The sequence below is a fragment of the Passer montanus genome, unplaced genomic scaffold, assembly GCF_014805655.1.
Source record: "Passer montanus isolate IOZ18808 unplaced genomic scaffold, ASM1480565v1 scaffold4, whole genome shotgun sequence".
Classification (NCBI taxonomy): domain Eukaryota; kingdom Metazoa; phylum Chordata; class Aves; order Passeriformes; family Passeridae; genus Passer; species Passer montanus.
This window is the reverse complement of record NW_024368818.1, coordinates 15662178-15690130: the sequence shown is the minus strand read 5'-3', so window position 1 is coordinate 15690130 and position 27953 is coordinate 15662178. Positions and strand designations below refer to the sequence as shown.

General features: G+C 35.6%; 1 protein-coding gene across 23 annotated transcripts in view; it reads left to right on the top strand.

Annotated features, from left to right (window-relative positions):
• Window positions 1–27953, top strand: part of DLG2 (discs large MAGUK scaffold protein 2) — a 982417-nt gene that overhangs the window by 508896 nt on the left and 445568 nt on the right. The window lies entirely within an intron of this gene.

The following is a 27953-nucleotide window of genomic DNA, read 5'->3' as shown; positions in this document are numbered from 1 at the left end:
AATTTATAATTTCCCCCTCCTTTTCTTTGTATAACTACTGCATTTATATTTTGGTCTACATTGCGTATCAAGTTCTGTTCAATCCCAGTGTGTAGCATTTTGAATATATTTAACTCATAAGGCACCATTATTTTATTGGAATAGTTTTATTTCTTTGCATATATATACAGTATTCAAGTATATTATGGAAATGGCTTGTATGATGTGCAAGCATGATTTTTTTCTTTTTTGGTCATTACTTGCATCTCTGTCCTGCATATGCAATTCAAAACAGTGCATAATGAATAGTTGTTTGATTTGCGTTCTGAACTGCATTTGGCATCACTTGCTGTGTTTGCAAATAGAGATCAGTTTGAAACACTGACAAGAAACAATCTGTCCTTTGGCATTAGAGTCTCTGAAGGAAACTGAGATGAAAATTCTTATGCTATTCCTAAGGTAAATTATCAAATTATTCCTTATGTGTTTTTAATATCCTATATGGGCCATTAGAGCTGGTACATATGTAACTTGCTCTCACTGGAAGGCAGCCTGCCAAAGTCATGTGTGTGTAAAAAGCTTTAGTAAAATTTAGAATTATTGCCATGTCATGCGATTCTCAAGACAGTTTATTTTAAATGAGACACATTTTTTTATGGTGAAAAAAAAATCTCTGCCAAACACTACTTAAAATATTGGTGCATATCAGGGAAAGCTTGGTTATAGCTCTAATATATGTTAACAGCTTCAGATGAGCAATTGGAAGGAATCAAGGGACTAGCTAGTACGTGCAGTCTGAGAGCTTTTATCACCAGGAAGGAGGCCCCAATACCACATGAAGCACTCACAACATTTTCTAAAGTGTGAAGCGCTCTTTTTCACAGCAGCTTATGGGTAAACAGCAGAACAAGGTTCTTCACATTTCCACCACTCCCACCACCTATCCTCTCTCCTTTCCCAGTCTGTTCAGAAATAAAATCATTCAGGCACAGATTGTATGTGCAGGTACACAGCTGGCACCTCTCTTAGTTCTTCTGAGATGACCCACATGATACCAGCACCATGCTGAGTGCCTCATTGTGTTCTGTATTAACTACTGCAGGGTTATCACGTGCCTTTCATGAAGATCAACACTGCAGTAACTGTCATTTTAATCTGGGATTGGATTTGAAGAACAAACCTTGTGTGAAAACTTTATTTCAATCCCAGACTCATATTTTTTCAATTAACCTCAGTCTGTCGTCCAGTAAGTGCTTCCATGTTTCATACAGCAATGTTTAAACTGAACATGAATTGCTGAATACCAGTGATGTCAGTCATCTTACTTCTGAAAAGTTTACCTTGCAAGTTACTTTGGGAAGCAAGGTCACATCATTAGGATTCTGCAGCATAATGGGAAGCATACTACCAAGTGTATACTTCTTTATTCCATTTGGAGGCTTGAAGAGCTATAGCATGCAGTTTTGTAATTCTATTAAATATTCTTTAGCCTTGAGACATTAGGAAGATGCAGAAAAATGTGTTTTACTGCTACTCTAAATAGAATGTTCTTTTCCTCTTAGCTGATGCATTATGTATACATGGCTGTGATTTTCATAGTTAACAAATTTTTTAAAAGATTTTAGGTTAATTATTTTTTACAAGACTGTCATATACTCTTATAAGATAGCAAAAGGTCAGGATATTATGTATTGTTAATAAAAACAACTTGATGGTTAAGAAATAATCAATTTGCTGTTTTGAAAGAGATGTTCAAGATGAGGTCAAAGTGATCCTGTTGCTTCCCTCTGTTTTCTAGACTATGTTTGTAGCCTGATAATTTATTTGTTTAGTGTAATAATCTATTCAATAGACCTCCCTCCTAAAATGGGACATAATGATATTGTTCCTAATTTTCTCCAGCCTATCTTGCTTTGTTTCTCCATTCTTTATATCCATCACTGTACAGATGGATAAAAAACATCCCTTACCTTCCTCTTCTGAAAGTTGAATTATATGAGTTATATGAGACAATAGGAAGGAGTAGATTTAAAAAAATAGGAGGGAAAAAGCCCAGAAGTCATTCTCCATATTGCTACACATTTAGGAAATTCTGAAACAATCAGCTGCATGTCTTGAATATCTGTTTTGAAAGCTCACCTTAATTAGATTTGATGTGCATCAACATTTGTTGTTCAGGTCCAACACTGGGAAGGATATATTCATCTTGAGATGTCTTTGCAAAAGCTGTATGTGCAATTTCCTAAACTGGAAATATAAATAAGTTGTTGGGTTTCTGTTTTTTTAATATGAGTCTGGATGTATAAATGCAAATGAATTTAAAATATTGTACCTGGGATGTTTTGAAAATTGAATATGAAACAAAGAATTGCTAGATATTCACAAGGAAGTTAAAATGCCATTACTCTAATTAGAGATATTAGCACGGAAATCATTGGAGCAAGACTATTACACTGCAAATGTAGTGCCTCAAAGTGCATTGCATTTTCAATTAATTTAATATGCCATTTAAAATATATTTCTGTTGAAACTACTGGATGGACCAGACCTGTCAGTAAATAGCAGGCTGACAAGCCAAATATATGATTCTTAAGTGGTAAAGGCAAACCCCACAAAAAGGAGTAAGTTTCCTACCAATTGTTCTAAAATTTTACCATTACAGCCCACAATAATGTTAGGATTGTTACTGTTTAAAAGATTGTTTAATTTCAGCAGAACACCTTCAGCTTTGCTACCATTTGTAATTAAATATTTAGTCGTGTAGTAAATTAGGCATGTCATGATCTCTGCAAAGTGGTTCTCGGTTTACTGTTGCATAAATGTTTTACAAGGTGCTGTATTGTTTTGAGTAAATTAATAATGAAGATTTAGATTTTTACTGATTAATAATCTAATTCACTATTTAGGAGAAATCTAATTTAGGACTTGAAACAAAATTGAGGTAAACATCCTTGGCAGGGATCCCAATTCCCTGACAAAATCACCAAGTGATAAAAAACCAAATCAGGATAAAAGAAATTAGGAGATTGGAACTTCCAGAACAAGTAGCATTTCCCTGTGAAATCTGAAAATGTTCCCTAAACTGCAATGTACTTGGACTTGACTTTTCTTGTCATATCAAATAGTCAGTAAAAATTCTACACAGCAAATTGCCAGGAATTTGTAAGATAAAGAAGTTTGGCATAAACAAAGAACAACCAAAAGTGCTCAGATTAAATAAGTTTTTGGTGGCATTATAGAAGTATTGTAGTACTCTATGGAATATTGCTTCTGTTTCTGACGCCTATAGAATAACAACAACAGATCTGTTAGCAAGTGTTCAAAAGTTGAATGATCCAGATAAGGCATTGTGAGATGGGATGGGAAAAATTCTTCACAGCAAAATTAGGGTCATGAATAGCTGTGCCGCACCATTTGATGTGAAAATATGATAATGAGTGGCTAGTGAAAACTGCATATTCTAAAATATGGTTGAAGTGGCTGAGGCTGATCAAATGTAATGTCAAAGTAAAGTATCATTTTCCTTGGGTATAGCAAGGAAAATCAACTATCAGCAGCAGCTAACAGGGAGAGATGCCTCACCTCTTGCTCCTTCTTCTACAAGCTGAGGGAATAAAAGCTGGACTTGTGCAGCTACAGGACCTGGGAGCTTTCTTGTGCACTGATGCTCTGGGGTGAACAGCTCTGGTTTTGCCATGTGCAGCCACATCTTCAACACTTAAAGCTCTGACTTGAGACCCTGTAATTAGAGTCAACACTTCATGGACTCAACTGGTTGCCACCTGATGTTGAGATGAAGTTCTTTGCCAAAAACAGTTGATGGTAAGGGTGCAGATTTTAGTTCTTGTACCTAACAATAATAATTTATGTATTTCCAGGACCTTTTCTGTCAGTCTGCTTGTGTCAGTTGTCCTTCACTGCTTTTAGGAAACAGAAGTTTAGTCCAAGAACAGAAACACTGAGGTTTAATTTTGGATGTATATAGAAAATGCTATGTTTTTTGTTTGGGGAATTCCCCTGGTTCATCCAATAGTTCTTTTGGCCATTCTTCTATTATAAAGTAATTTAAAGTCAAAATTTGCTTCTTTCACAGATTTTCTGATCAGAATGACTTGAGTAGAAATACCATGATTTATCAGGGATCAGTACCTGTCCTGCTGTGTTTCTTTGTACAAAGAGGTCATATTTGTTGAGTGAAGAGATTATTTTAATTGACATAATTAACTTTTCTTGTGATTATCTTAGGCTCGAAAATGCATTTTGCTCTTTTCCAATTACAGCTTTTTCTCTGATAGAGCTATACATGCTGTGTGTAATAATGAAGGTAGTTTTGGAAGGACTTAATGTATATAATTGGAAACTAAGATGAGGAAGTCTTCTGTCAGCAGGAGGGTAGGAGAGCTGGGCTGTATAATGGAAGTACAGTGTAATGGGATTACCTACAAATTTTAAGCATTGCTTTCATTAAGGAAAATAATAAGCATATTTATTAAATATAGTCTCTGCTTGGGACAATATTTGTTATTATGAAAAAGCTTTTGTAATTAAGGTAGGGTCTAAAAATGTATTGAACACACTACATCAGTTTCTAGAAAATGCTTTTGTGCATAAAATTTTACTAAAATAGAAAGAGCTTTCACAGCAGAGGCAGTTAGCCAGATATTAGTAGAGCTCACATCTAGCATTGACTGTAAATTTTTCTGTGTGCTTTCAATTTAGCCAAGGTCAAATAAAAGAAAAGTCGTAGTCAAATATGCTTAAACATTTATCTTTTTATGAATGTACTGTTTTTCATGGTTACATTTAGCAAAAATAAAAGCTAGATTTTTTTTAAAGAGTATCTCCTTGCTGAAACTACAGAAATGCGATGTTTTAGGAATTATGAGATGGGTGACTATGACCCAAATTTTGCATGCCGCTACATAGAATTCTCCAAGGAGTCCTTCTTGTCTTTAAATATTCATCTGTGACAATCTTCATAATAATAGGAAGTATTTTCATACCATTTAGAGCAATTTAAGTGTGGCTTCTATGCCAGTGTTTGGGGCAAAATATTGTGGTCCCTCTGGATATTCTTTACTTTCTTTTCATTATAATTTTCAATAATTTCTCTTCAGAAAAAGTCTTAAATTAAAGTTAACCAAAGCCTGTTCTGGAAGGAACGGCTTTCAACAAATGTTGCAAACCCTCCCAGGTTATTTTGAGGACTTCTGCTATGGTGATGCCTACCAAAGAGTATTCTTTAGGCAATAAGATATTTTTTTTATCTGAAGGTTATATATGGAATAGGATGTGCCTATACTGTGAGTATGAATCTCATTAAAATTTCTTCTATCATAGTGTACCTATATAAAAATGCTGTTTCTGTTAATTTACAGAAAGAGAGTTGACAAGGGCAATTGGAACAGTAAAGAGTGAGGTGAAAAAGGCACCACTTCCTCTACCATTGCCAGGTCCTCTATCACCAGGTCCTCTGCCCCATTGAGAAATGGCTGGTGAACTGCCCATAGAAACCTCTCATCAGTTTTCATGTCCCTTGTCAGATTAAGCTCCAAATGGACTTCAGCTTTCCTAACCACATCCCTGCATACTCAGTGTCTCCATATTCCCCCGAGGTCCTTTATCCCTGCTTTCAACTCTTGCAGGCTTCTTTTTTTATAGCTGAGTTTTCTTGGGAGCTCCTTTTTCATCCAAGCAGGCCCCCTGCTATCTCACTTAACCTTCTCTTGTTGGGGATATTTGATTCTTGAGCTTGGGAGACACAACCTCTGAAAAATAACCAGCTCTCCTGGGCCCTTGTTCTATCCAGGGCTTTATTCCATGGTATTCTTCCAAACAGATCTCAAGAAAAAAAAAATAGTCATAGATTTGGCTTTTGTGTGGTGCTCATTTTCAGGTCCAGTCTCCAGAATCTTTTGCCACACTGGGAACTGACAGAATGATGCCAACTCATCTATATCTGAACAAGTTGTTCTTGAGGGAATGTATAAAAATGGAAAATTTAATCTTGCATACTAGGTAAAAGTGTCAGTCTTTAATCACAGCTCTACCTGGTGCCTTCTCAGATGTAGATTTTTTTTTTCTTCTTTTTATTACTGTACAGAATGACTATATCTCATTCAAGGAAAAATCTTTCGTAAGTAGGAGCGAAGAATTCAAGAAAAAACCTCATGTCATTGTGTAATATTCTTTTATGTTCTCTTAAGAGAAGTTATAAGACATCAAGAAAGAGGGAAATACAAGATCTGGAATCCATGCTTTAGCAGTAACTCAGTTTTAACTGTCCTCTCTGGCTTTTTTCAGGATTGTCTCTTTGCCAAGACCTCTCACAAAGAGCCTTGCCTTCATATTTGTAACTTAAGAGAAATTTGCAAAATTTGGCAAAAGTACATTCCCTTCCCTTTTCCCAGGTGGAGGGCTGTTTAATATTTTCCATTCCAGCTTTCAGCAAGTTCTCCATTATCTTGTGCTTACTAGTGACATTCCCATGAATCTTTTAAAAGTTTCTTTTACTCCCCTGACACCTTCCTTCCTTTCATTATCCTCACATAAATTTGCCTGTAAGACCACATGATAAGAGGTTCCTATTTTTCTTTTTGAATGCAGGTTCTGATATTGACGATTGAATGAAGGAGCTTTTTTCTCTGTTGAAGTGTTAATGAGGAAAAATGCTATTTTGATTACGGCAAAATTAATTAATTGCAATTTTTTAAATGCAGGTTAAAAGCAAGACAATGAAGTATTTTTGAAAAGAAATTATACTGTTGATTCTGGGTTGCAACAGAATTAATGAGGGCAATAGTTCCCTAATTATTTATCTTTTCTGCTTTAGTCATTATATCGAAGGTCCAGAAACTTTTTATGAAATTCTGTGTCTTAGAATACAGACCATAGAGGTACATGGCTGAAGTTTGTTCACCCAGTTCATTCCCCCTTCTTTCCTTTCCTGCTAATGAAACTGCTCATTCTGACAGTTCATTGGCCCTAATTAAAACACTGCACCACCATCCCCCCACAAAAAAAATCCCCAAAAACACCACCATAGATTTTATAATATTTTTCAAACAATTATCCTAGTTTCTGGGGTCAGATTATGACTTTACCAGGAATGTTTAAGACCACTTATTACAGCAGATTTATTTGTCTCCAACTGGAAGACACTATTTCATGTAAAAGGCTGAATTGGATGGCTTCTGGCTTTGTAGCGAGGGCAACACTTTCCAGCAGGCTGGGTCTGAGAGTTGGAATTGGTCATATGAAAAAAGATTAAATGTTTCCAGTAATTAGGGTGAGAAAATTCATTCACTGACAAAAGTTGTTTTTTTTTCCTAAAAATCTCACATGTCAATGATGATGAAGAACTGGAATTGAATGAGCCACTGAGAGGAGAGGAGAGGAAAAATGAGAAAGTAAAATGAGACTTACTTGGTTTATTGCTTCTTTAGATGTAGAGTTTGGTTTTTACTTTTCCTTCCTCAGTATGAGAAAGCATTATATTCAGGGGGATAATTTTTGGCTGCCAGTTGGACAGATATTTTCCCCTTTTTTGGAAGCATCTTTAGACACTGCAAAGTGGGCTGCATGGTGAAGTGCTCTGTATACAGATAACATTTCTGGCTTCTGTGAGAGCTGAATTAAAAGGGATAAAGTGAAAGACAGAATTTAGGAACAAGAAAACTGAGTTTAGCTTTGGAGTCACGCCAGCTAAATGCAATTAAATAGATTAGGAACTAAGAAAAAGACGTGAGAAGCTTGCTGTAGATGTCAGCTCAAAGAACAGGAAAGGGCAAAATATAACCAGGGGAGATTATACAGAAAAGACAGAGGAAGAGCAAGAACGTTGGAGCATGACCAAACCACAGGCGTGACAAAGACAGGCAGTCACTAAGGGAAACTGGAAATCTGTAAGGTAGGACAGAAATGCATGAAAACATTTCTGAGAATAAAGACTCTGTGCAAATGGTGTTATATTTATGATGTAGGAGCTTGTTAGTAACCTGAGCAAAAATCACATCAGCAAAATGGAACTCCTAACGTGGGAAGAGCCACGTTGGATGTGTCAGAGAGAAAAGTGAGATGCTGAGAATGCACAGCAGGATGCTGGATTTTGGAGCTGGCATGTGCAATTTTAAATAAATGACCTGTCCATTCTTGTCTTAAATTGCTTTCTTAATTTCATTTTTTCAGGTAATGACATCAGTTATACCTTTTTAATTAGTCATTCATATTTTTTTCTCCCAGGTGGTTAAAATATGACAAGAAAAACATTACAAGAAAAACTTGTAATCCTAAGGAAAAAAATGCACTTCAGTAAAATTATAAGTAATAATAAGTAATTTTAATGAGTTATGGATAACAAAATTACATGATTAAATAGTGCTTCATCATATTTGACAGAATCAGAAACCCCAGTTAGTGAAAGATAATTTCAATTCCAGTAGTTACATAACTTTGTGGTTGCTCCCCTTTCCCATTGATTTTCTGAGTAGATTTAAGTGCTTTGGACTACTTTTGCTTATCATTTAATGGAACAAATGTATTAGAGAAGCTCAGTGATCTTGTTATGAATCCAGAATATAAGCCTTGAGCTGAGCCTATGCCAAAAGATGCACCCAGTTTGCTGAAATGCTGGTGGGTCACTCTTCACTTAGGCTGGGCTATTAAAGGACAAAAAAGGCCATTGCAAATATATTCTCATGCCTACTTCTGGCAATAGGTTCTGGCCTTCCTTGGGTACCAGGGGTTTCTAGCTTGGGGAGAGATCTTTGTTGGTCAGTTATTTTACAGCTCATTTGTCTCTAGGGACTGTTTTGGACTTGACCATTTAACAGATTAGTAAAGTGCTCGATAAGCAAAGTTACAGTAATTGTAAATTGCCATGTGTTTCAACTAATTCGATATTCTGATCTGCAAGTATTTTCAACAAACCATGTTTCCATTAAAATATATCCTGGTAATTGTTTTGATTATGTTTTATTGATTTTTCTCTAATATTTCACAAGTAATTTGTTCAGGCTACTGCTCTGTTGATGGAAGCATCATCAAGGGCATCATACTGTAGTTACTGTGAGAATTTTTGTGATTCACAAAACCCATGTTTCATTTTGGCTTCAAACAAAACTACACTTTTGAAAAGAATGTCTTTTGACAGATGGGATTACTCTGGAGCCAGCTGTATTGGGTAGCAGGATGCCATGCAAGTAAGTAGGTGAGCAGGGCACACTTATGAGGTCTCCACATGGAGTCCATTGAGGAGAGCAAATGAGCAGGACCCAGTCTGGTGTGCTGCTAACTTGAGCCTCCCAGGCCCCAGCAGTACCTGTCTGCTGACAAGATTTCCTCTTCTTTGCACAACATAAAAAGTAAGAAAGTATTTCTAAAGTAAAACTTTTGACAGTGTAGGTAACGTTAGCATATAGCCCATATCCTAAAAAGAAAAGTCTGCAGAATTTTTTTAGTTGTATTCCAGCACTGATAAACCATGTTTCTTCACTGTTATCCAGAATACGTAGGATGCTGGCTGCCTATTGATATTTTCTTACAGAATGGTTTAGCACAATTTAGGAAAAGAATAGACTAGACTATTTCAGTTGGAAGGGACCTGTATAGATCTTCAAGTCCAACTGCCTGACAAACTCAGGGTTGACCAAAAATAAAACATGTTAAGGGTGCTGCCCCTTAAACACTGACAGATTTGGGGCCTTGACCACCTTTCTAGGAAGCCTGTTCCAGTGTTTAAACATCCTTTCAGTAAAGAACTGCTTCCTTATGTCCAGTCTGAGCCCTTCCTGGTGCAGCTTTGTACCATTCCCACACATGTTGTCACTGGATACCAGGAAGAAGACATTTGTGATAATAACTTGACCATCCCTCTCAATCATCCAATTCTGATCTTGTGGGACTGGGATGATAACATTGAAAAATTATTTTTATAACCTTATCTAGTATTTTCAAAACTCAGTATCTTGAGTTTGTGGGGTATTATTCTGAAGTGCTGAAGTATTGACTTTTCAGAAAGAAAGATCCTTTGATGTCTAAGATACTTAGAATTACAAAACTGAAAAGCCAAAAGATTTAATCCCTATTGCAGCACATGAGGTTAAGTTAGACTTAGGAGCTGTACTCTGATGTGAAAAGAAAATGGAGTAAGGGGTTGTAGAGGGTTACAACTGGGGGTTTTTTTGTTGGTTTTTTTTTGTTGGTTTTTTTTGGTTTTTTTTCTGGTTTGATGGCAATCAGCAATATCAGAGGGTTACAACTGGGGTGTTTTTTTTGTTTTTTTTTTGTTTTGTTTTGTTTTTTCTGGTTTGATGACAATCAGCAATATAAACAGTGGATAATCCTATTCTAGTAGTGCTTTGGGGAACTAAGAACCTGTATGCATCTTACTTTCCTATAGATGTCATGTGTCTTCCACCATGGTGCAAATGAAGTTTTCACTGAAGTAGAGATTTACTGAGCTGTCCCAAGCTTCCTGTGTTTTTGTCTTGCCAGTGTGACTAGTTTATTTCTGCATTTTTTTATTTTGTTTGTTTGTTCCTAAAACCACCATTCTTATTAGAAACAGTAGAAGTTTGAGGTTTGCAGATAATGGGAGGATCTTTATGTAGTGTTGAAATACACTAATACAGGGAGGGATGAATACTGTTGTCTTACTGTGATTAATCAAGATTCAGTAAGGAAGACTTGGCATGAAGTTGTTTTCTATAATTGCTAATAAGAGGAATACTAAATAATAAGTATATCGATTAATGATCTTATATGATTAAATTGTGAGAAAATCCTGAGTTTGTTTAATTGATAGTATAATAATTCAAATATGTTAAACATGGTTACCATTGGATGGTAAGTTGATTGTGCAGGTAGATTTTTCATCTATTACTGTGTGGAGATAAAAATAAATCTATGACATGGATCATTCATCACTCATCATTTTATTTGCATTGTGACCATTTAAAATTTCTCTCTGCAGAGCAGATAATAGCCAATTAGTAATTTGGGATGGCGTCTGTCCTGAACAATCAAGATTTTACATAAAGGTTTAAGACTTTTTTTTTAATATGGATTTTCCTATCTCCTAGATAACAAAAACTGAAATAAAAGGAACTCAGCATGATCTTAATTAAAAATCCAAATCTAAAGTTGTTTGGTAGGGTATTACTATTCAATAGCCAAATATTGTAGGCAGATTGCTAACAAGAAAACTCACATTTAAAAAGAAAGAAAAAAAAATATATTAAAATCTCATTCAGGTTCTTTTTTCATTCAAGTTTATTAAAAATGCAATTCCTTGTAGAGTTTTCATAAGAAACTGAAACAACCCCCTGAAATGCTTAGTATGAGCCTTACCATACTTACTGAGTTTAACAAACAGACTGCAGTGAATTTAATCTAGAAAATAGCTGTCGACATGCAATTCACATGTGCTGATAGATGGGAAATGTCAAATCCAGACATGTGCTAAAAAACTTAACCTGTTGTCTGTTGTTGCAGTGAGTGAGAGAAAGATATTAAGGATATTTGGCAATATTAGTTGTACTAAATTACTCTATACATAGGCATCCCTATGTCATATGTATAATAAAAAACTTGCAATGCACCCATTTCTTCCTGTGTGTGACTTTGGCACAGAACACAAGAAGCTTTCATTCAATTCATATTCAAGTATGAATACAAGAAATTTGTATTCATAAACTTGACGTGCACTGGGGAGGAAATTGGTGATAGAGAACATCTTTGGATTTTTCCAGCTTCCTCTCCAGGCTCTCCTCTTCCATTTCCTCTTCCCCTCCTGAGATGCCATCTAGGCTGCCAGCTCTTCACAGCTAGAAACTGTCCTTTTGTGTGAACCTTTTGTACTGTGGGTCCTCATGATCTGGTGGATGACTCTGCACCTGCACCTCTGAGGGATTACAGATGGAATATGTATTAGCATAAAAACCTTGATGTCATAAATAGATATGTTTTATTTATCTAGTTAGAATTAATTATTTGGTCACAGGACAAATCTGTTGCCTGCCTGCACACTGCTTTGGTAGGATGTGCATAGTTTCATTTTTAGCCATGGACAGCAGCCTAAGGCAGGAGCCCAGTCACACTGCTCCACTCAGTGAAGAGGGTCACACTCAGGTGTGATTCACATTTACATATGTGGAATTGCTCCCTGGAAATGCTTTATTCACATATGGGGAGGCAAAGTTGACAGAGTTCCTAACACAGGCAATTAAATGAGCTGAAATCTGTCCAGGTCCTACTCCTGTACATCTACTCCTCTTTCACCTCTTTTCTCTTCCTCCCTCACCAAGATGACACTGCTATGGAACAGTGTGCTCCTCTGCAGAATTTGGCATAATCCTTGCTGAACAAACTTCCACCTTTCTTGAAGGTTTCCTTTCTGAAGCCATGTATAAAAGCACATGGTACTTCTAAGCACTCATATGCCTTGTCCTAGCATGCATGTGGTAGTAGCTATTTGTGGTGAATAATGGGAATAGTCTTGCAGACTGGATTTCCTGGGGGACAAACCTATGTCCGTAGTTGTCTCACTATTGTTTCCTAAGATGAAGAAGGAAAACCTAGAAACTGGTTAGCAGAAAGGGAAAATGCCACTAGAAAACATGTTAACACTAAAGTGTATATGGGCATCCTGAATATGGTACTGCATTTCTTCTGGTACCCAGAGTTGATGAATTCAGAGGATAACGTATTTCAGATTGAATAAGGTCATAAACCTCAGCCATGACAGTCAGTGGTTCTTCAGCAATTCAAAAATAGGAATAATAATTAGTAGTGAGCTAGACATCTGGGTTTAATGCAGAATTTATTCTACATCTTAGTGAGTTTTATATGACTAAACTATTGATTTTAATTGTTTCAGACAGAATTTGGCTGCTCACTCACAGGTGTGATATACCTTAATCATTTGTAGGCAGGCACATGCCTGTTTAAGACTCATTTCCTGTGTAGATAATTTACTGCAGTTCCCTGGAGACATTATATGCATATCACAAAAGCCAGCACCAACAGCAAGCCTGCAAATAACAAAACAAGTGATTAATATTAATTCCTATATTCCACTTTTGTCAAAGCTTTTGGATTTTTTTTCTCCTGGAAGAAGATAAAATAGGACTACAAATTCTGCCTATGTGAGAGGTTACTACTTTTAACATGCATAATAAAAATGGTTTATTGACAGGGTTTCTTTCCTTCTTGTTTTACTCAACAGCTTTTCTTTAAGAAAAAAAAGGCATTACATAGTCATTGCAGATAAGTTGTGATAGCTATTATAATTTTAAACAAAATATAATATGTGTAGTCAACAAAAGTGTGTTCTTAACATTGTTTTTGGATAAAACTAATAATGTCCCAAGACCCTCTCATTCCCCATCTCCTTCAATGTATTGTGTTTCCTTTTTCCTTATCTGTAAATGTCATCAGCATGTGATTAAGATGAAAAAAGGTGATGTACACTTGGTACTTGACAATATAGGAGGTTTAGTTCTGTAGAAGCATTGCAAGAGCTAATTAGAACAAAGAAGCTGACCTTTACTAAAAATAACACCTTTAAATATTCCAGTGAGAAGTTAGGTTATACTTAATGACCATCTGGAAGACTTCCCGAGCAGTACAAAGGCAACATCAAAATAAGGCTTTATTTCCATTATGATTTTTAAAGGAAAGAAAGAAAAGTTATGATCTCCAACCTCAATGAGGCTAATACATAGACTCAGCTTGTCAATAGCTTCTCTTGTCACCTAAGTACAAATGTCCGAATAAGTAATATTGGAAATGGTAGATTTTTGTCCCTTATGGATATATTTCTTCATAAATATTTATCACTGTTATCAGCTAGTGGTTTTTTAATAGTAAATTCAATGGTTTGGAATTCCCTTTTCTTTTTATAAAATCATAAAATATCTACTAATCTGATTTCTATCAATTTATGATTGCATTTAGCTTGTGATAACATGTCTGGAAACAATGTTTTACCCTTTCAACTTCTAGTTCTTGAAGGGGTGGATGCCCCATTCCTGGAAGTGTTCAAGGCCAGTTGGAAAGGGCTTTGAGCAGCCTGGTCTAATGGAAGTTGTTCCTGCCCATGGCAGAGGCCCTGGAATTAGATGATCTTTCAAAGTCCATTTCAGCACAAACCCATTCTATGATTCTGTATTTAAATGTGATTTTCCAGGAGTTTTTCACTAATGGACTTTTTCAGATACACTCCTGTTTCTTTTAGTAATTTATCTGAAGAAAAAAAAAAAAAAAGGCATGTAAGGAATTGAATTTGTTTTATGTGAATAAAAGTGTGTGTTTTATGTGAATAAAGTCACTTTTAGTTGACTTTTGAGTTGAAAAATGTTTTCCTCAGTACAGACCATTCTACCAACAGTTCCTTGGTGAGCTGAATGAAACCTGTTCCTTTTTAGGCTCCTTTTTAGTGTAGCAATTACTGACTTGCCTGATGCATATACAGATACTGCTTTTCTTATTAATCTTTGTTAAAAAGGTCAAGTAGTTGTGTTCTGTAGTCATGGAGTACTTTTCATATAGGTTACTTCCATAAGGGATCTGATGCAGAGCACTTCAAATGGAAGTTTAAATTCATTATTTTAAAATATGTATAAATTTTAATATCCTGTGTTCATTAATTGAAAGTAATGCTTTAATGTATACAGAGTTAAGTCAATATTGGATCCTGAATTCTTAAATGCTCAATTGTACAGAGAGCTGTACTATGTAAAGCAAAATCCTTCATTCTGTTTCGGTTGTGAATTAGTCCTGCTGCAAGCCAGGTTCTTATTTCAAGATCTCTGTAGTGGTAATAGCTGACAAGAGAGCTCAGAGTACACATTTGTAGACTTTAGACTTTAGGATCACAGAGGCTTTTCTGAGAATTATGTGGGCATAGAGAATGGAGATTAGACTTTGAGCATAAGACTGGGCTTGTTAATAGTTAAAACAAACTTTTTATGCATGGTAATTGAGTAAATATGGAAATGGAAAAGAGAAGATGAATGTTGGTTAAAAGGAAATATAATTTTTACCTTTCTTTTCCCCTGAAGTATAAACATACTAAATTATTCAGACTATAATAAGGGGATTTAGCATATGGAATTATATCTCTAAATCTGTCCACACTATAGTTGTGTGGAAGATATAAAAGCTAAGAGAAAAACCCATTTAAAAACCCAGCATACTAGATAATCTGAAATATTTGTTACTCTATGGATTGTTTTGGTTTACACTTTTTGGTTGTTTTTCTTCCCACAGAGGGAAAAGGAAAAAAAAAAAAAACCAAAAAAAACCACTGAGGACATTTTTATGTAGAACTTGCTTTATGGCTTGCAGACAAACAGCTTAATTTTGTGTGGCTCACAGTAGTGTCACTCATGATAAGCTGTACTTTCCAGGCTATTCTTATATTCAGGCTAATGAACACGCACTAAAGCTGTCCAGGTAATGAAATGTCACTGTTGACTGTGATATTCTGCAGCCTCTACTGGCCTGTTGCCAGACTTTTTTGCTCCAACCACGGAGCCTGAAATGAAACTTTGGCTATTACTGGAAATTTCGTGTTGTAATGCCATAGTGCAGGGCTGTGTGCCTCCCTCCTGCGCTGGCACAGAGGAAAATCACTGCCACATTTGCAAACTACTGCCTTGTGAAATTAGTTTGGAGTATTTCATTGTAATATGGCTGCATTTTAGCCTTTCCTTATTTTCACTTTTCTGTCAGAATGTCATGCAGAAGAGAGGCTGTGGTTCAGAATTTGTCAGTGCAGTCCTTGGTTTCTAGCACGTCTTTTAAATGCGACCCTGCTTACATGTCGTGAATTGGTGGCCAGAGAATTTAATGATGGAATCAGTATCCTACAACTAGGCAACACCAACTGAAAGTAGTTGGTGAGCGGATTGTTTATTTCAGTTTTGCTATTGGAACAGAACTTAAGGAAGAAAAAAATATGTCCAACAGATTACTACCATTATTGAGGGAATATAACTTTCTGATGGTGCACTACCTGAATGAGCACAATTCCTTCTGCTAAGTGTGCTGTCCTTGATTTTTCTTGGTGCCTGGTCTCAAAAAGAACTCCCCAGATCGCTGCAGTTTCATTCTCTGAGCACAGCTAAATCTCTTGGGATTGGAAATATTTCCTATGGTGTCCAGCCCATGCTGCAGAGCCAGGGAGAGTGATGCTTGAGTAGGAGCAATATAACATTTCTGTGGTGCTGAAGTTTTCCTTCCTGACCAATCTTATTGCTTCTTTGTCAGAATGGGGAAGACTTAGTGTCTTACTTATGGTTTAGTGCTTGTTTGTATTAGACCTGAAAGGTGGGGAAGATGTGTGAGCAGGAAATTCTGGGCTTTTTTTCCTTCCACTCTACTGAACTTTACTAAATACTTTATGCTTAGAAATGTTTAATAGCTTACATAGTTCTCCTTGCATTAAGTAACCTGGGTTCAGAGAGAGAAATACCATCACTTGAGATTTACATTGTAGTTTTAGCAGTATTTACCATCTCTAGATCACTGGGAAGAGATTAAATTTCCTAATAACCTTGTGAACAAAACTCCTCTCTGGCTGAGGGCTGCCTTGCTGCATTTCTCTTTTTGAGCCACAAGCCTATTTCTCCACCTTGCCTTTGTACTCTATTCTTGTTTGTATCTAAGGAATTGTATTAAGTGCTACTAAAATAAATTTATTAAAGGGACATTCTCCTGCACTAATGGTGAGAGTTAACTTTCACTGCTCCCTGAAGGGGAAAGCGTGTCAGTAATTGAGGCATTCCCCTTGCTGTTTTGTGAACCTTGTGGTGGTGTATGAAAGATGTCTTGAATTATTCAGTGTTCCTTGTTAGCTATGTTTCTCCTTGGCTTCTCTCTGTAGTTGATGTCATTTGTTAAGGTGAGATGCTTTTTACTGTGTGAATAGAGCCTGGATTTATGAAAAACATCTTCCTTTTTAATTTTTGTCATGTCTAAGAGGTAGCATTTAGTTGTTGACAATTTCTCTTTATCCACCTTTTTCCAAACGAAATGTTTGGAAAACTTTAGAAAAGAATATTGTTTTGTTAAACTTCCAACACTGATGGCAAAAAAACTTGCACAACATTGCAATACTGCTGATGCTTGCAGTCCTTAGGGTAATTTAATGCTGAGATCACAGAGAATGCTTAACAGGATAAGCATTCCCATTCTGTTTTATTTTAAATTATCTCTACCTATAGGTGTACCTATTTCTGAAAATCCTCTCCTTTACCTTGCACACTTCAACACAGATCCATAAAGACAACCTTTCATAAGAGCGAAATGCACATAGACAAACATGGAGTTTTTATTTAGAATTCTTTTTCTGCAATTACCAGGTTTTTCTTAGTTTGGTTAAGCTTAAATTACTCTTAGTAGGAAAAAAAGAAAAAGAAAGATAGAAGAAGGAAGGAAAAAGAATTTATATTAGTTTCTTAATCCTTCAACTGTCTACAAGGAGCAGCACCAATGTGCTGTCTGTAGGAAAAGCTGTAAGAACAACCCATTCTGGCATGAGCGCATTTAATTATATAAACATCATGAAAAAGTCTGTCATTTCTATAACTATGATCTAGTTAGGTCTTTTCTAGTCTTTCAGCTTTGATTTCCCCATTTCACGGGATAACAAATGATCTTTTTGACTTAAAATAGCTGTGTAGTGTTGAGATCAGAGATCAGAAAATATTATTTTCTATTATGGTCTGCCAGTACCAGCCTCACCAAGGTGAACAGTAATGTGGCCGCACATTGATACTAACCATCAGAGACTGTAGAATTACTTTTGAAAGTATTTTTTGCCTTGCTTGTTGCTGATCCTCTTGTAGTGGGAGTAAATATATTTTGCTGATTTGTCAAGGAAGGAAGATATGATCATATGCTTATAAAATTCAGGGTAAAGGACAATGAAGGATTTTGTATTTCAAAAATGCAGAAAACATCCCTCTGTATGCTGAGATATTTTTCTCTTCTATATAGTTTTCTGAGCACCTGAAGGACATGGGCACATGCTTTAGGTGGGCTAATACACTGGAATATCTGTCAGAGAAACCCAAATTTTACCCTTAGACCATCCCAAATCAAACCTGAGAAAACAAGAAATCATGCAGTTCTGAAAGTTAATGTTTCCCAGATGAGGGAAAAAAACCCCACTTTTGCCTCTTGATAGACAAAAAGTATTTCCAGCAATATAATTGAGAATGTTCATCAGTTCATGCAAGATTGTTATAATTGAAAGTCTTAATTCTGTCTTTGCAAGGTCACCTTGGTTCCTAACAGAGAATTGCATGAAAGCCAAGAGACTGAAACACTATTCCCAGATTCTACCACTGACCTGCTTTTGCAAATTATCTCACATCTCTTACTTTACTTTTTTGTATTTGTGGGGATATTTTTACTGTACACTCCTTGAAAGGCAGTACTCTTTTTGTTCTAGTGCACTATCTCTAGGCTTGGTTTGGATTTAGGAGAAGATACAGATGTGTGTAGAGCTGTTTGCATTTTATCTTAATGGTTAATAGAAAAACTGTGAAACAGCAAAAAGCATGAAATCCATCAATTTGGGTAAAAATCTCAGCTACCTTTGAAAGATAAATTCAAATAAATGGTGTCAAGTAACTCTTCTGTTTCAGCTTTAACATTTTGTAATAGCTGACATTAGCAATCTGATTTTATTCTTTTTTAAGTTTAAATAGCACTTTTTAAACATGGTACACCTTGTTATTAGAGGCTTCATTGCATTTTTAGTGAAGTTCTATCTAGTTCAGGGCTCCATCTAGAGTGATGATTTAGCTTTATTGATGTGGTAATAAAATGAAGTTGACGTGGAGAACTGTAGGTGTGTCACACTTACTGACACTGATGTAAATTGCTTAACTAATGCCCTATGTGCAAGGTTGAAAGTGTCCCTTCAGACTTGGGGAGCTTACCAGAACAAATTGTAAATCAAACCTTTTTCCTTCTGGCATGGTTAAACAATTTACAATAAAAGAGAGGTGCAAAAATGGAAAGCCTAAAGATGTTCTTTGGAATTTTTGTGCAGTCAAGCAGAAAAAGAATAGAGCTTTCAGGGCAAAAGCTAATAGAAAATCCAAAACATACACCCATCTTTTTCAACCTAAGAAAATAAAAGTTGAAGCTACCCTTTATCCAGAAAGATACAAATGAAGTAAGTGCTGAACAGAAATGCAGCTGTTTCATTGTATAAGTATCTCTAGCTCTATCATACTAATAAGATTTTAATCTGCAATGCTCATAAAGACGTAAAGGACAAATAATTTCTTGAAACTCATTCCAAGTGTGAGATGGCTGCGTTTAGCTCGTTCAGTAATTCACAGCCTCTCTCAGACATTCTGCTTTTTTATTTACCAGGGAACTATCATGACTGTTTTTCCTTCTGGCAGTAGGGTAACAGCTTCTGGTACCTGCCTCACACTGGCATTTTAGATGTTTATCCTAGAGGAAAGATGTGTCCCAAAATGTTCCAGTGTTGTAACTGCAGCTAAATTTGTCCAGGCAGCTTTACAGGAGAAAGGTGCTACTGAAAAACAAAAAAATTGTGCTGTAAATTACAGGCTATTTTTATGGAAGTAGAAAATAGTTTTCAAATATCTCTGTCTCAAAGTCTTGAGGCTGCAGAGAGCATACTACAATATAATGTATATATTCTATAATGGAAATAGAAGAAAGTTATTTTAAAGAAATTATTACTTCTTTAAAATTTTCCATTTATTCTTTTTTTTTTTTGAAGGACCCTGTTTCTAAATAAAATAAACTTTTAAAAATTAAATATTATTAGATAATCTACTATCACAGGATTATAAGCATTTTAGAGCAAGTCTGCTTCAGTACAGATATTTCTTTCTTCTAATCATCCTGCATGAGTATGGACAACTTGAAATCACAACTTGGTTTCTGGTTATTATTTGCAGTTTCTCCTGAAACACCTTGGTTTGAAGACACCATTGTGATAATTAGCATCCATTGCATAAAGCAACTGCATTGACTGCAGACCTCTAGCACTTTCCATTTCACTCTTGCAGCTGTGGGAAAGAGAGGGTTCCTCTTCATCCACCAGGATTTGTAGTTGTTGGACTTGATGATCTTTTTGGGTCCCTTCCAAAGCAGGATATTCTGCGATTCTTGTGAAGATGCTCGGAAACATTTGTGTATGATATCTGCACATAGGCAGCTCAATACAGAAAATCAGCAAAAAGCTTGCAACTTTTATAACGTTGCCATTTAAAGCACAATTTCTCTTAAAAGATGAAGCAAGCAAGGCAGAAGATGTGGCATGTGAACACTTAAAGATGACATTTTGGTTGAAATTAGAATTTCTGTGTAAGATTGCTTTCTTAAGGAGACTGATGTACTTAGTAAATCAAAGGAACTTTTGAAGAGTAATTTGACACAAAGAGCAATGTGTTCATATTTTGATTCCACAAAGCACAAAAATGTCAGTTATCAGAATGGGGTTGATTATGTTTAACAGCTGCTTATTCAGATGACAAAGAAGAGAGTTGTGGGAAAGTATTCCAGAGTTTAAATCTGGCCTCTTTAGTACCTTTTTAGACATTTTAAACCATGACAAACAAAAAATAAAATTTTTAAAAAGCACTTGGATTGTGTATAATTTGTGAGTTGATGACTTAAGTTAAATTTAATATAAATTATACTGAATTTTGACATTCATGATCAGTATAAAAATTTCTAGAAACTAATATAATGCACTTGAAATAATAATGTAATTAAAATCTTGTGGGAATGAGGCTATTAATCATGTTATAGAGGTAAAATTAGTACATTTGAAACACTATATTCTCTACTGAGGTATTAATGTAAATTTTTTTGGTGATGTGTTCAAGATGTGATGCACCCCCCATTTGGCTACTGACAGTAAAAAAATAATTTCCATTTGCTGTCTAGAGAATTATAAGGGTGACTCAAGGTTTGAGTAGCCTTCACAGTGCCATATCTATTAAGAATTTTCATTTCATTACCATGGCAATAAATAAATTCTGATATGAAATAAAAATTAGTAAGTAGATGAGCCAGAAGGCAGTTTACAGAGCATGTACATTTGGGAAGGAGGGGAAAAAAGACCAGAACTATTTTCTCTCCCTGAAGTATGAAAAATACAGCTATTATAAAAAGCAGTCTTAATTTTAGACTGCTCATATAGTGTGCTTTAACAGTTGAGAAAGACCACTCATTTTTTATGGTTCTTTATGCTCTTTGAATACTTAATACTGGGTTTTATAAAAAGCATCTGTAGGATAAACTCTATAAAACATAGCATCCATGGCACAATTTGTAACTTAGTAGATGCAATTCTTGAGCTAAATTATTATCAGACTAAAGACTTATTCATCCTGTACATTTTAACTGTTGGAGGAATCTGCTAATGTGCAAGGTGGCCCAAAATTAAAAAGTCATTTAATCAGCATGTTAATTGTTCTGTTGGGGCTTTCTTTCCCCCCTTCCATTACCAAAAAATCTCTGACAGAGAATAATGGAGACTCTATAATTATGAATTAAACCCAATAAATGCTCTTGTCACATATTCAGGTAATGATCTTGCCTAGAGTTTATAAAAAATTTATGTGTTAAGGGAAGGGTAGTTGGAGATATTAATATCTTTTAGGAATAATTAAGTTATTATCATATATTCTCTTAAAGGTAAAGACAGAGTCTGTAAGAAGGACGTTCATGCTGGCAGAGTCAGGAGGGAAAAATTGCATATAAATTGTAACAGCATTAAATAAAGAGAGGTTTCAAAGTAGAGGAAAGGAAGGGGAAAAAATTCAGTTTTCCTCATGGCTGTGATCACTGACAAGATGAAATGGTGGGTAACGTTGTGATGAAAGTCTATGTGTGGAATATGCAGAAGCTCTGAAACCACATTTTTTAAAAAATCAACATTTTAAGTATGTTGTTGACTTTGAAAAATATTGTCTTTAATCCTCTGGATGGAGAAGAATCTGACAAGTGAAAACAGATATTTTTGTCCGTACTTTTGTCTGTGTACAGGAGAGAGAAGGACAAATTCAAAGTGTAGTGATGTCCGACCATGAAGCCCTTCTGCCTTATTTTTTTGTGGCCATTCTTTCTTGGCAAAGCAGGGAAAGCTAAAGTTGGATACTCCCAATTTTTATTCATATTTGAATTAGTTAAAAGAATTGCTATGCTGTGCCTGCCTATGGAGCCCTACTTGTTGTAGTGTCCCACCAATCATGTGGGACTTGTATCAGAACTGAGAATACTTCAGTGATAGCATTGGCCCAGCCTCCAGCTTTTCAGCTAAGAGAAAGCTTAGTAAGCTAAGAGAATTACTTCAATTTACTTAATTTAAAACAATTATTTTATTCATTGTTTATTTAATTTTATTTCACTTTTGACTCCTTTTTTTACATATTTAAATACTGCTATCTGCCTATTAATATTTGCTAGAATGATGCAGAGATCATCTCTTGTTATTCAGCTCTCCAATGGCATTTTTAATTTTGTGCCTCTCTCTGTTTTTCCTATCCCTTTGTCCTTTTTATTGATTACTTTTCTTCTAAATGAGGCAGGCATTACCATACTTACCCTAGCTGGATTTTATTTGCATTTCTTTGATCTTCAGGCTTTCTTGAAGAACTGGTAGAAACTGGTTCCCAGTTGAAAGGTGAAGTTATTACTTTGCTCATTATACTCAAGAGGAGTTTCTTTTATCTACCCACCCCCCTTTTTTTTTCCTTTATTTTCCTTCCTTATTTTAATTTCACTAGGCATTTGAAATTTCTGGTGACATTAACCTTCATAAATGTGATTTCTGTTACTAATATTTTAGTGTATTCTGATTTAAAAGGGACTCAGAAGCTCACCAAGGAATATGCCAGGGTTTTTTTCCTCAGTGCAAAAGCTTCAGGGCAAATTAATGAGTTTAACACATTTATGCAGCCATGAAGCAGATATAAACTGCTTAAGGGGGTCTCAGAACATAATAGGCACAATTTGGGGGTCTAGGCATCAGTCTCTCATGCACTTTAGGTACCTCTGAGATTCTAAGAGATCTGCATGAAGTGACAGATATGACACAGGACCTTTAGAAATCTGACCTTTTCTGGAGTGGCAGCTCTCAGCTTGGCAGGATACCCTGGGGCATCTAAAGTGTCACTAGTCTCATATACGGAACCAGCTGAACTCCACACCAGATCTCTTCTTTCATGTTCTTAACATGCTATAATACTTTGATGTGCAGTGTTTGCAGTGTCGTGCACCAAAACTTAGATTTTGGGAAATACTCTTGTGCTTTACCTAAGAGCTGGGGTTATCTGAAAAGGTCCTGTTTGCTTTAAGTGTGAATATTTTTTTTTTATAGTGGTCTCTGTGGTGTACACATATGTACATTACTTCAGCCAGGGAAGAGACAGAATACTGCAGGCTTTTTTTTAAAAAACCCTTAAGAATGATTTTTTTCCAAATTCCCGTTGTCTATAGAGTTAGGCATAATGAGCTTCCAATTTTATTTTATGGCTTCCCAGTTAAGTAAGAAATTAACTATTGACTCCTGTTTTGTTGAATGAGGGAGATTTTAGTACCTGCATTGCTTTTAATGAAGTGCCTTAAGTCTGTGTTGCTAAATGTCTCATTGGAGGAAAGGAGAGAAAAATACCTTCCTTTAGTTGCTCTTTTTTAGAAAGTGCATGCATGAATTATTTTTTAGAGAAGAAAATCAGTTCCTAGTAAGTAGAAAGTAAAGAAAATAAGACAGGAATAACAAAAAAGGGTCACTTTAACCTTCCCCCTGATTCATGACAAGATCAGCAATTAGACAGCAATTAGGTAATAGATGTCTTTCTAATACACTCTGGAAATTCAACATTTTACTGTGGCCATCTAGGCAATCCACTGCAGCACAGCTTGTATTTATGAAATGTTTATTGGAATTAAACACTTCACCTCTATTAATAAATCTGTAGTTCCTTCTTATTTCAGAAAACCTTTTCTTTAAAGACTAGTAGGCCTCTTTATGACTCTTTACTTCACTAGACTAAATAAATCCATTCTCCCCCCATAAATTACATCTTTAAGACTTCTCTCATCTTTCTGACTCTTAGTCATTTCACAGTTTTCTTGCAGTTTTCAAGTGAAAATCCACTTTGCAGCTGAAGTAATTCAAGCTGTAATTTCCTACTCGCAAGTACCTTCCCTTCCTTTTTTTTTTGGTCCTTATATTGTCCCGAACCATCAGCCCTCCAAAAGTATCTCACTAAAAGTTTTGTAAATGCCAACATAAGGGTCATGAGAAGACTTGTATTCATTGCACTTGGGGATACTATTGGGAAAGGAAAAAAGAAATAGAAGGCAGCACCTCAAGTCTGATTCTGACTGTTGTAATCCTCTGATGATGTCATCCATGACCTTCTTTTGTGCTTTACAGTGAAAATATAACTTCTTATGCTAAAGCTGGAGAAATTAGAATTTTCTCAATTACACACTATTGAACAACTAGCATGTCAATGTAGTGCTGAAACTCAGCAGAAAATTATTTTAGAGAGTTTTAAAAAAATAAGTTATACAAGTGTTTAAACTAATGAAGGCAATAAAACATTTTAATCAAACCTAGTGCTATGCAAATCATGACAAAAATTAGCTGAGCAACAAAATTCATTTTCCTTTGGACTGTTTTACTTCCCTTCAGATAATAATGACAAAGTCAGTTTGTGCTACTTGGCAGTCACTATTTCTTTTTATCTGCCTAGATGCAAGAGAGGGCTGAAAAAGATGCCTTGCTTTAGGTGATAAGTAGAATCTTTCTACGTTGCTTGCAGTTTAATTCTAATTGTTTGATGGGAGGGTGTTATTGGTGCTGCTCTAGAGCAAATGACACTCATACTTGATAGTCCCACATGAGGTGTATATCCTCCCTACCCCTCCAGCCCATGCCTCTCCTGAAACACCAAACCAAAACCCAAACTTACCTTGCATTATGAAATTTTAATAATGCACTAATAAATGCACTAAAAAGGAAAAAACGTTTCCTTTTAGGTGCTTCAGTCATGTACATTAAATATTTCCCAGTGGTACTGCTGATTAATTTCCTTTGTGGTCCTTTATTTCTAGTAGAAGAAAATAAGTAAAACAAAGGGCAGTGTTTCATTTCTGATAGACTTCATGAAATCACAGAATGGTTTGAGTTTGAAGGAAGCTTAAGGATCATCTTGTTCCATGGCCCTGGATGTAGGCAGGGGCACCTTCCACCTGACCAGGTTGGTCACAGCCCCTTCTAACCTGGCCTTGAACACTTCCAGGGATGAGGCACCTGCAGCCTCTGTGGGCAGCCTGTGCCAGTGCCTCACCACCCTCACAGTAAAGAATTTCCTCCTTATATCTAAACTAAATCTGTTCTATGTCAGTGTAAAACCTCTTGTCCTATCAGTCCACACCCATGTAAAAAGTCCTTCTCCAACTTTCCTGGTGGTCTTGGAGAACCCTGAGATCTGTTCCATCCCAAATCATTCTATGATTTTATGAAGAACATCTCCAGATTAATGACAAATATCTCATCTTGGCTTCTAGAATGTTACGGCAGAGGCTGCAATTTGTGTTCCCAGTGGTTTGGGGAGTGCAGAGCGGGAGGAAAAGGTCAGACAGATTTTTTGCAATTGCAACTTTGGTAGCTATAGTTTCTGCTTTAGGCATTATTTTCATATTATTGGTTTGCTATGGAGAGATATGTGTGTCCTTGCATGGGATCAAGCTTGCATGATTGATTAAAAAAAAAAAAAAAAAAAAAAAAAACCACTTCAGCTCATCCAGCAGCACTCACTGCCCTCTGGCATTTAATTATGTAGCTCTGCTAACTATATGAGGGAAGCTTTTTATTTTTTTCTTTTTTTTCACACGCTTTTCATAAGGCTACTACATCTTTATTGGCTACATTGAATATGTGTCAATGGAGTTGTTTTTCATGCTGCATGAGTGCGCTGATGCTGTGAATATGCTTTTGGCAACTCAAAAATAGAAAGCAGTAACATCAGTGCAATAGAAGACAACCAGCTCAGGACAGACAAGTGAGAGAGCAGCTACCACATAGCCTCATAGAACAGTTGTTAATAATGGATTAGAATCCTCTCTGAGGCTCTGAGATAGGGCAGATAAAAATGATAACCAGTTTTATGTCATATGTGTGACGTAAACTCAGTTTGAGGTTGAACAATTAATAGCATTAAGTACCATAAAATACAGTACAGAATACTACTGTAAGCAGAAAATGCTTTCATGAGGTTTTGAAAAAGATATGTAAGGGAAACTTATTAAATCTATTATAAGTTTTTTTTAGTTTAAATTGAGAAAACAGTTATCAGAAGGCTGGGGTTAAGAATGAACTATCTGCTGGTAAATAACGCAGCCTTGATGAATCACAGAGGAAGTGTACCTAGTGTAAAAGCAGCATCTCATGAGGTTTTGTGCCCACATTACCAAAAAAGGTGTTCTTTGGATGGGCATAAAGGGAAAACCCAACAGTCAAGCCAACTGAAGTGGCCATCTCTTCTTACTATTTTTAAGTGGAGGCAAACTTTGGAAGAGCGTCTACTGAAGAAGCACAAAACTAGATTGAATTGTTTTCAGGTAATGTGTCAGTTGCAGAATACCTTGGCTGCTGTAAGTAATATGATTAAATATCATTGGCAATTGCATATGGTTGTGTCTGAGAGATTAACATTAGATATGCCTGTCATATATCATTCCTAATTTGCAATAATGTTTTTGAAACTTGTTATGAATATGTTCTCAGAATTTTTGTTAATGCTCACCCAAGAATATGATGCTTTAAAAGGCTAAGACAGTTCTCACTGATACTTTCTGAAGTGTCAGAATGTATAATTTAGTAGGTTTTGCTGAAAATCAGCGAGTCTTTGCAACATCTCAGATGCGAGTTCTGAAATACGGGACAATTCATTTTGGGTATCAGTATATGAATTCTATAGTGAATATGACTGCTATGTAGTATTATATGTCAGAGATTACCAAGGAAGTCTTATTTCCTTGTCATTATATTTTCTCTATTCCATATTTGATTAAAATCAAATTGAAAAGAAATTGTTTGCAATAAATACAGCAATTTTTAAAGGAGAATGTTGACAGTCATGGTAATGTCTGCAAGACTGTGCAAGATTTCACCATGCTTCAACTTCATGGTTTGAAATCCCAAATTAAAAACTCTGTTAACAATAAATACCACCTTGGAAATGGTAAAAATACTAGAAAAATGATATCTTAATATGACTTGGTAAGAATTTAGTTAAGGTCAAAGTCTTCTGCTGACTTCAGTGCAAGCAGAATTGCAATAATAATCTCTGTAGTAGTGTTAGAGATGAATATAATATATTGTGTACAATGCTATTTATTTCTGTTTTCAGGGTATTTGTGTAGTAAACTTAGTTTCTGCTAAAATTTTACTACTCTGATTAAACAAATTTATTCTCATTAATGCTATTACTCATAGATGGAGTAACATTTATAATTTATGCAAATAAAGACTTATTGTTCTATGTTAACCTTCAAGCAGAAATCCTTTTAAACTTCAGAAGACAAACCTTAACTGTATAAAAGAGCATAAAACATTTTTTAATGAGAACTAGATTATATTATGGTTGTGGTAGGAGTACTTGAGCGATAATGGGAAATGGGTCACAACAATCATTCACAATTCCATTCTTTTCAGAAGTTTCTTTTTTAAATGCACTGAGGGCTGTAAGAGAGGATTATTTTAAAGAATTCTTGCACTGTTCATTTTCATAATAATCATTTATGGAATTAACTGCTTTGTACTCATTTTCTTGCACCTCTCTATGAAAATAAAATCCCAAAGAAAAAAAAAAGATTGAATATATTTTAAAATGTGCTTTCATGTTTTAAGAACTGAAACATAATTCTTTTTGACTGTTCTGTTGCACACATGA